We start from the raw sequence: 10009 nt of genomic DNA, 5'->3' as shown, positions 1-10009 counted from the left end.
ATATCGGAATTTTTAAAGCTATTTTATATAAGAACTATCAAATTCCAACGTCATTACAACAATTTGTTCAATTGGTTGCCACATTTCTTCCAGGAAATCAACTCGGCGAAAAGCTCAATATTTTGGGTTGGAGTTTGGAGAATTTTAATAGATATTCTAAAGTTATTCAATGTTATAATAATTTTAGAATATTGAAGGAGTTAAAAACGAGCAAAGCAAAATATCAAAAGAAGAAGAAAACTTTATTTTATTAAAAATTCAAAAACTTTATATAGATCATAGCCAAGCATATACCTCAAAACAGTACAGACTAAATGATTCCAGGAATACCCAACATGCAACGTTCAACGTTGAAAATTTATATCAAAATAATTCTCCAATTTTAGGAATGTTTATGTACTCTGTCTTTCAATACCAATATGAGCTTTATATGCGTCAAGTTTATGAAAATTTCACCAAGCAGATGCAAAATTTTGTAATACAGAAAGCATTTTCACAAGAGCAGTTAATCAATAGCTACGCAGAAAATAGTGAGCATAAATACACTCGTTCAAATATTACATATACATGCCAATCGGTTACTCCGGAAATAAGAAAAAATATAAAAACCAAAGAAAATTTTTCATTCCAACAAAATTTTTATGGAGGTATCATAACTGAACGAAACGGAAAGAAACGAGTTCTCTGTAGCAAATGTGGAAAGACATTTTACGACCGAGGAGCCTTAAAAATACATGTGAGTGCAGTCCATTTGTGTGAATCTCATTACTGTACTGTACCTGGCTGCAAAATGAGCTTTTCTTCCAGAAGAAGTCGGAATAGACACAGTGCTAATAAAAATCCTAAATTGTATTGTTCAACGCGTTTTTTAAGGAAAAAGTCAGAAACCCCCCTAAGGGATATCACCAAAATGATTTCAAAATCAGATTTATCATATCAAAAAATGTGATTGTCTATATTTCTAACATTTCATTCAAATTAAGTGAATTTGTTTTCTTATTTTTACTATCGAAAAATTATTTGTTTTGATCTAATTACCACTTTAAAAAGGTTCAAAGGGATTAGATTTCGCTACCTCAAAGACCTCACTTCTCGATTTCTACCAACCGTTGTACAATTTCTAATTTCTAAATTTGGAAATTTAGTTCTAGGAAAATCTGAAGTTAGAAAATTTCAAATTTTTCACGCTTTGCAAAAATATTTGGTTATCATGCGCTCTATAAAGTTTTCGTCTCTCTCAATGTCTTTTCCACTTAATTAACATAACAATTTCCCATTAGAAATACGAAAGACAGGACAAGTAACATTTCGTGATTCCAACACGTAGGAGAAGACTCCTCGTTTTGACCCGATTTTCCTCACGAGTACCCACGCAAGCGCGCAGTGGTTGTGCCTCAGATGATGCCTCTTTTAGTGGATTACAAATCAAATAGATAACGGTGCTGAAATCACATCCGTGAAAAACAACGAGCCTCCTTGGTTCAACACTTTTGATGAACTACTCAAAAACTCAAAGGGATTAATGGGATTTAAGATATTCCTTGATAAGTTAAACCTTGGAGACTGTCTTGACTTTTATTTTGCTTGTAAATTTTGAATTTTATTTTGAATTATCAAAATCACCGAACCAATTGTTTTTTACAACCATGTTAAATCTCTTTATCATCGGTTTTTTATTCGCGAGAATATTTCTTGTCTTTCTCCTGAAATGGCTAGTCGGATATATCTAAGTGTCAATATGAAGGACGAATCTGTTGAATTTAAGAAATTATTCAAAGAAGCTAAATCTGAGACTTACGTTTTTTTGAAGAACAATTATTTCCGGATTTTCCTTTTATCTCCTGAATATCTCGAATTTTTAAACAATACTGACGTTTTCAAGCCCGAACTGAAAGCTTACAGCCATTAAAGTTGTTTAAACTTCTCTAAATCGAAAAATATGTGGAAACATCCAAGTCAGCAAATAGTTAATACTTATTTAATCTTATTTTTTAGGTAAATAGACCTCGATATCACCCAAGTTCGGCTCTCAGTGATTCAAGGACTTTTGGGAATGAACTTTCTTCGAGAATCGAGAATAAGAGTAGTAATAGAACTCAGATGGTTGTTATTTAATAGTTCGATAATAAAACAGGGCAATGAGAAGTCCTTCGATCTCTCTCATATTCAACCTGATGATATTCTAGAGGAACATATCTCACAAATATGGGATAAAACATCTATTAAAAAAGCTTCAATTCCTCTGAATATAAAGTCCGGATTTTGTTTTGCTCAAAGACTTAATGAAACTGTATTAATCGTAGTATATTTACTTATTAATAGGTAAGGTCAATTAATTTTAGCACTGAGAAATTTCTATACTTGTTAGCTGCTCCTCAGGGCCCTCTTGTGGTTGGGTATCAATTTTCCAATGAAAAATTTCCTTTTCGGACTATAGTTAATAAACCTACAATTGATTTGAGAGCTTTTAAGAAAATTGTGGGAAGGAAAGGATCTTTTCGGTAAAAGTTTGCAGCTATAATTATTTTTAAATATTTTTTTAAAATAGCTTGTTTTGATTTTGACTCTTCTGTTGCATTTGTAGAACTTTTTAATGATTTAGATGAAGTCCCCCTCTGGGAAGGAAAAGTATTTTCAAAGATTTTCCCGAGCTGCTCTGATTGGTCTCACTTGTCAAAATGAAAAAATATATATTATTGTACGGGTGTGGATCCTACTCTGAATTGGCATAACATCATTTTTTAATTTTGTGTTTTTAATGAATAATATATTACCAGATTGATTCGTTAAAATAAGTTTCAAAATTCCTGATGCTGTTATTTGCGATCTATTAACTAAAAACAAAATTGGCACCTCAATTGCAAGGATTTGTTGTATAAAATTTGTGTTTTAACTTACTTTATGTTTTGAAGTTCAGGTTTATATTTTATTTCCTTAAATAAAGCAAATGTTTTAGCAGAAAAAAGACCAGGAAAAAAGACAAGACTTTTTCAAAAATTACTTTTAATAAATTTTATCACCAAGGAAACATATTGATTATAAAGTTAGAAGGTCATTTGGTTTTCTTAAGTTTTGATGTTTAATGACATTTGGTAGTATCTAAATAAATACATGGATAAATATTCATTTTCAAAAATTCTCGGAGATGGAACGTATGGAATTGTATATACGGGGATTGTTAAATCAACTGGAGACAAGGTTGCAATTAAAAAGTATTTTTTAATCAAAATGATATTTTTATTTCAACAAAGAATGAGAAAAAATTATTATTCGTGGGAGGAGTGCTTAGAATTAACCGGCGAAATTAGTTTTAGAAGACATGAAATTTTAATAAATGATTTTTTGCAGTTCTAGAAATGTTTCCATTTAGCTTGAAGTTTATTATGAAAAATAGATGATTACCATAGAAATCGAAAACAGTTTTTGGGAAAATCAGATGGCAAAGGATGAGGAATCAAAAATATTCTCAAGATATAAAATAGTGTTAAAATTCACGTATGTATATAATATGTTTAGGGATTATGAAACGAATGATTGTTTGTTGAAGATGGAACTTGGACCTACATACAGTCAGTTGTGTTAAAAAAAAGACTCTGTCCGTAGGAACATAATCAAAGTTATAATCCCACACGTGTAACAAGCGAGGCGATCTTCTGGATTATCCTAAAAGGTTTACTTTCTTTTCTTGAAAAAATCGCATAGTCATCTTGGAAGTATGACATGGTGCCATTGTATAGGGCCTATACAATGAAATCAAACCCACATTAATTAGTTTCTTGTTCTGCTCTTGGCTTTCTCCCTAACTTTAATTTATGGGTTTGTTAGGAAATAAAACTTGTCTTGTCTTGTCGGCTGGATATTCGAGAAGAAATGATTAAAAAACACTCCAATCTCAATTTTGTTACTCCATATCGTTAACCTCAGATTATTTTTAAAATTCATATTCACCATAATTTTATGTACTATAATAAATATTTATTTATGCATAAATTCATTAATTTCTAATACAAAAATATTTCATAAAATTCTTTTTAAATAATTAGTGTTATCATTGTTTTCACGTATCTATATCATTACTAATAACTTGTCGATACATTACTTATAGATCATATATATTTTATATAATCTAGCTTAAATCGTTGTATGCGCTTAGATCTTTAATATCTTTTTTTGAACCCTAAGCTAACATAGTTGATTATAAAACGTGTTCAAAACTGAATATTATGTAAACTTGATTGATATAAATACAAAATGTAGGTCAAACTATATATTTTGACATTTCCTAAAACAAATTGCTTTTAAAAATTTATAAAGCATGAATCAATTTAAATCGAGTGTGAAAACATCAAAATAAATTATCGACTAAATAACAAAGGAATTGTCAAAAATGAAAAATCAACTTTACTGTCTAACTAAGAATAAAACCAAAAATTTTAGAAACCAAATCAAGTTAGAAAAAACAAGAAGACTTAACTAGTGCCCTCAGTGAGAGCAGAGACAATCTCATCGTCTGGGGCATCTGTCTCGAATTCAAAATTGCTTGTCTGAGTAAATCCAGCATCCGAAAGCCGTCTCACAAGTGTAGAAACTCCCTCTTCAGGAGTCTCAAACATTTCATCGTAGACAACCTGATCATCATTCTCCTAGTAAAAAAATAAAGAGACCAAATGCAAGCAGCCTCTCATTATCAGAAAGGATTGTGACAAAAGAGCCTCTTCGACAAACACAAACTGACACTGACATTAGACAAGTACACACACACGATGCGCCGTCGGCTTTTTATATTCGTTTTTTACGCTGGAATTTTCCTTAATTTCGACGAGGTTTTTATTTGCTAATTTTATTAAAGATTTTATCATCATTGACAGACAAGGTTGAAGCACTAAGAGAAAATTTGTGTTTTACGGCCAATCCATTGATTTATCACCTCGATGTTGGCGCAATGTACCCGAATGTCATCCTAACGAACAGACTGCAGGTTGTAACTGTTTTATATTATGTTAGCCCTATGCAATGGTAGATGACAATGTCTGTCCTTCGTGTGCCTTCAGTAAGCACAATTTGAACTGCCATCGGGCAATGACATTGCGGTGGCGAAGACAAATCAGTTTATAGTCAAAACGTATTTTAGTGCCTGCTACATCCGGTGAACTCAAATTGATAGAACGTCAACTCAACAACGAATCATTTTGGTCAGAAAAACTAAAAGCTTTTATGCACTTTCAGCAAATTCCAGTAGAAGAGCAGAAAATGATCAAAAATAAACGTCTGAAAAGTCTGACTGATTTTTTGCTGATATTTTTAGATTATTGCCACAAAGTGTACCACCGAGCCCACGTGCCAGTTGTGACTGAACGGAAAGTCACGGTGTGTCAGAGAGCCAATGCTTTCTACATAAACACAGTCCGTGATTTCCGTGATCGTCGTTACAAATATAAGGAATTGTGCAAAGTTTGGCAGAAAAAACTGTCCGAAGCTACAAAAAATGGGGAATGTGCTTCAGTTGTACAAAACTGTTCAGAAATGCTAATAATTTACGACTCGCTACAATCAGCCCACAAATGTATTCTCAATTCATTTTATGGATACGTAATGCGGAAAGTGTTGAGTTGGTTAACCACCGTATAGAGCACGTTGGTACAGCATGGAAATGGCGGGAGTCGTATGTAACACTGGAGCTCAGATAATCAAGAAAACAATCGGGTTTTATGTGTGTGGAATATTATAGTCGTCCATTGGAGTTGGACATGGATGCCATTTGCTGTATGATTCCCTCAACCTTCCCCAATTCGGTAACATTTGAAACGAAAGAGAAGAAATTGTCGATTTCTTTATTAAATTAGATATTAAATTATATGGTGAAGGTAGGTTATTGCCTTCATGACAGGAATCGTTCACAAACCACCAATACCACGATTTTGTCGACGAGGAAAAGGCAATTTATAGCATTCAGTCAGAGAATTTGATATTTTTCGAAATCGACAGGCCTTACTTGGCCATGATTTATTGTTCAGTAATAATCCCATGCTGATATAGGGAGTGCTTTAAGCAATTTTTTGTATACGGATGATAAGCGCTGTTTAAAATAAACCCTTTTCTTTAAGTTTTCTTGGGATGTGACCCCGAGTTCATTTACCGTTCTCTGATTTTTCGATACATCAAACACAAAAATATCTAACTTGACGTTTTTAACTTGACTTTTAGTTTTTACCGGGGTGTCTATTCTTATTTTAATAACTACAGTCTATAAAAGCACGCAAGCCAGCTTTTGCCGACCTAGAAACTAGAGAAAAGTTATCAAAAAATAATGGAGTTTTTTCTAAATATGATTTTTGTATATTTCTAAACGTGCATCTAATGATAGAATAGTTTGAAAAAATAATAAAATATTAATTCTTGACATAAATATTCAATCTAATTCTTCATGAAGTCGATTATTTTTTGGGTTATTTTTCTGACATATATCTGTGCAACCTTTAAAATTCAAATCAGAGTTGGTAAAAAAAAGAAAAATTTAACTAGTTTACAAGGAGTGGGTGAACTATTTTTCATAGATAGAATATTGAATGCCAAGATGTACGTCGAAATTTTGGAAAATTGTTTAGTTCTGTCTATTAATAAATTAAATAAAGAAGCAATTTGACGTTTCAACACGACAACGATCCCAAACATAAAGCTAAAATAACTACTGAATTGCTTAATAATAATGGAATAAATGTTCTGAAATGGCCTAGTCAATCTCCTGACTTAAACCCAATTGAAAATTTATGGAAAACGTTGAAAATAAAGGTATGAAACCGAAGACCTAGAAATATAGTGAAGTTAAAAGCATTCTGCCGTGAGGAGTGGAATAAAATTTTCAAAAAAGAATGTTTTAAATTAATAAATACATACAAAAGAAGATTAGAAGCAGTAATTGTTGCAAAAGGGCATGCAACAAAATATTAATAAGGCATCGTGCCAACACTTATTGACTCTTAAATAACGCTAAAAATTAAAAAAAATGTTTTTTCTTTGTCAATTATCGCTAATTTTAAAGATCTAAAATTATTTTCTAAATCAGAATCTTTTGAATTTTTCAAAAAAAATAATTAAAAGTCAAAATACTCCATATTTTATGGGTAAAAACGTAAAATACTAAAATTTATTAAGTGGTGCCATGACTTTTTGGGCCCACTGTATATGACACAAAAAGTAATCAGCGATGGGAAGAGTTCACTAAAAAATTTGGTTGGCATTTAAAATATACAATTAGCTCATTATTTAGCTCATTCATCATATTCATCATTGTATCTTCTCAGGGAAGAACTGGCCCATCATTCTGAGCACAGTGTCCACCAGCTGATGGAAACACCCTTCTTTTGCCCCCAGTTTGGTTATAAAAAAAGTGGAGAGCCCGTCTGAGAATGCGCCTCAACACATAACTGGGGAATGAATGAACACCCGAATGACCAGTTTCCTAGCATTTCAAAGAATGTGGTACGAGTCCTTCCCCACGTCGTCCAGGTCGTTGTGCTTCCCGCCCGCCCGAATGCATTTCTGGGAATTGACTGCTCACAATTTCAACTATTTTACAAAATACAATTTCAACATCCGTTGAAAATTTGGATTCTAAAATATATTTTTCTTAATAATAAACAAATAATCGCTACGTTAATTTCCAAATAATAAGCCAATACAGTGTGCATGTACTTGTTTTTTTATCAATTATTTTCCATAATCTGAAAAAAATTTACGAACTGGTTTTCTCTTGGTTTGTTCATAATGAGGATAATGTAATCAGTGAGTTTAAAAAGATAATGTGACTACAATAATTTAACTAGTAAGAAGATAAACGGTTGAAAAAAACTCTTTCTCTTACTCTTTTGAAACAACTTCTTTTCCGATTTTTGGATGTTTTTTATAATAATTTTTAATTATAGACATTGAAATTGACATTTTCTTTATCAATCGGAGAATTGTATTTCAGGAAAGATTCTTAGCTGGCACCTGCTTTGAAGTTATTTCTCATTTGCTTGCTGGTAGTGATGAGCACGTCGTTACCACTTCTTATTGAAATTGCTTTCCGAAAAACTATTAAAATAATTCAATTTTACACCTTGAATAAAAAAACTTAATTTTTTATAAAATATTAAAAAAACTTATTTCTAACAATTTCCAAAAACTATCAGGTATTTCGAAATAAAATACAAAATAGTATTCTAGATATTCACTCAACTAGCAAAACAACGACAGCTAACTGTAATGAGGATTCAAGTGTATCCCCTATTACCATAAACTCAGTGGAATGTTTAAAATCAAAATCAAATCCACTTTTCTCAGCCAGTTCATCTCCCTAAGTCGTCTCCACTCCTCTTTTAATAGATTTCTACTTTGCTCAGACTAAAGTGTACGCATTTAAAAAAAGCTAAATTTGATGGCACAGCTTCTACAAAAAATTTCTCAAAGGCGGATATGCTGATCTAATAAATAAGTTTTAATTTTTATTGTTGACCAAAACTTATTAAATAAATAAACATTTTTGACAAAATAAGGACCCTTCTATCGGAAAACAACCTTTACTTTCAAAACAAATTTTTTGTCGCTTCAGGAAAACTTAAAGCTTTTGTTGAACAATAGAATTAACAAATCAGCTTAGAACTGTTTAGTTTAAAATCAAAGTCGTTTTTTCCGTTTGATAGTATTTTCCTAAAAAATACGTTATCGTAAATCACACAAATTAATTTTTGAAGCATTCAGAATCGAGAATTTAATTGTTTTTAAATATAAACCAAATATATAATGGCGCATATTAATTTATTGCGCAACAACAACTTGTGTGTTTATTCAGAGCAACAATGGATCGACGATTGTATAAAATTAATATTAATTATATTTTAATCTTCAAAAATAATGTCAAATAATAACAACTTTTAGTAAAAAAAGAATATTAAAGGAACTTGGAAATAAAAAAACGCACAAGCTTCTTCTCCCTGACGGTAATTGCCCTGCTCTAAACAACCAGAAACCCAAATCCACCCAAATGACCAAGATCACGACATTAGCGGATTAGAAAGCACTCGTTACGAAGAACAGAGCCATGGAAATCCTCCACCAATACAAGACAGGAGCATTTTGGTTAAAAATTCCATCTTAATCCCACAGAATAACTATCTACGTTTATTTTCAGCACCGAAAGATAAGACAAATCATCCATCAGTAGTAAAATTCCAACCAAGGTCATCAAATGTGGGCAGAAATAGCAAAAAATCTGAAAAAACCGCCGAATTGTTCACTGGGGAGTCCCCTATCATGGATGACATGCTAAGAAGCTCTGAATATGCCAATTTAACAAAGTTATTAAAATCCTCAATTGGAGGACCTGTACAAGGATTGATTCCTCGTAAGGTTTCTCACCCAAAGTGGCCGAATTCGACCTACAAGATGAGTATTGAGCAAGAAAAGCAAAACCCTTTATGGAGGGATGATCCCCAGGATATCTCAATCGCCTCAGTTCAAAGAGACTCTACACAAAAGAGTCAGAATAGACCTGAAATGATATCTTTGGGATTTCAAGCTGGGACAGATGTGGATAGAAGTGATTATTTCTCTGATTTGGCTTATGAGAACCCCCAATCCTCGGGACACGAGATAGAAGATGTCGAAATCATCTACGAATTACCTTCTGGTGTTGAAAATAGCAGAAATTCAACCAAGAGAGTTTCAAGAATGGCCAAAAATAGCCATAATAATCGCACTCGTGAAGTTTCCTATGATAAAAATTCTGATAAAACGCATTTCTTGGGACAAGAGACTGTTATGGGCCACGAAGGTTCTAATTTGAATATATCTGATTCAAATTTGTCAAAAAAGTCGTCAAAAAACTCGAAAAGATTATACAATAAGGAAAACTCTAAAGCCAAAAGTAATATAATACAAGATGAGCCTGTCATCCATCAAAAGAATCCTAATTTTGGACAAGTGACCACTGGTGTCCCTCATTCCAAATCGACAGTGTCCATTTTAAAGA

The 10009-nt window shown here is 32.2% G+C and overlaps 1 long non-coding RNA gene across 1 annotated transcript; it reads right to left on the bottom strand.

The window, feature by feature from the left end:
• Nucleotides 1–3195: 3195 nt before the first annotated feature.
• On the bottom strand, nt 3196–3908 carry LOC115231561. Its single transcript, XR_003883537.1, has 3 exons — nt 3836–3908; nt 3593–3803; nt 3196–3560 (listed from the first exon to the last, which is right to left on the bottom strand). It is a non-coding gene; the product is annotated as an uncharacterized LOC115231561 (long non-coding RNA).
• Between the last annotated feature and the right edge of the window lie 6101 nt (nt 3909–10009).

This window comes from Octopus sinensis, unplaced genomic scaffold (assembly GCF_006345805.1).
Source record: "Octopus sinensis unplaced genomic scaffold, ASM634580v1 Contig18740, whole genome shotgun sequence".
NCBI classification, from domain to species: domain Eukaryota; kingdom Metazoa; phylum Mollusca; class Cephalopoda; order Octopoda; family Octopodidae; genus Octopus; species Octopus sinensis.
Note: the sequence above shows the minus strand (reverse complement) of the source record. Positions and strands in the feature narration are given on the sequence as shown.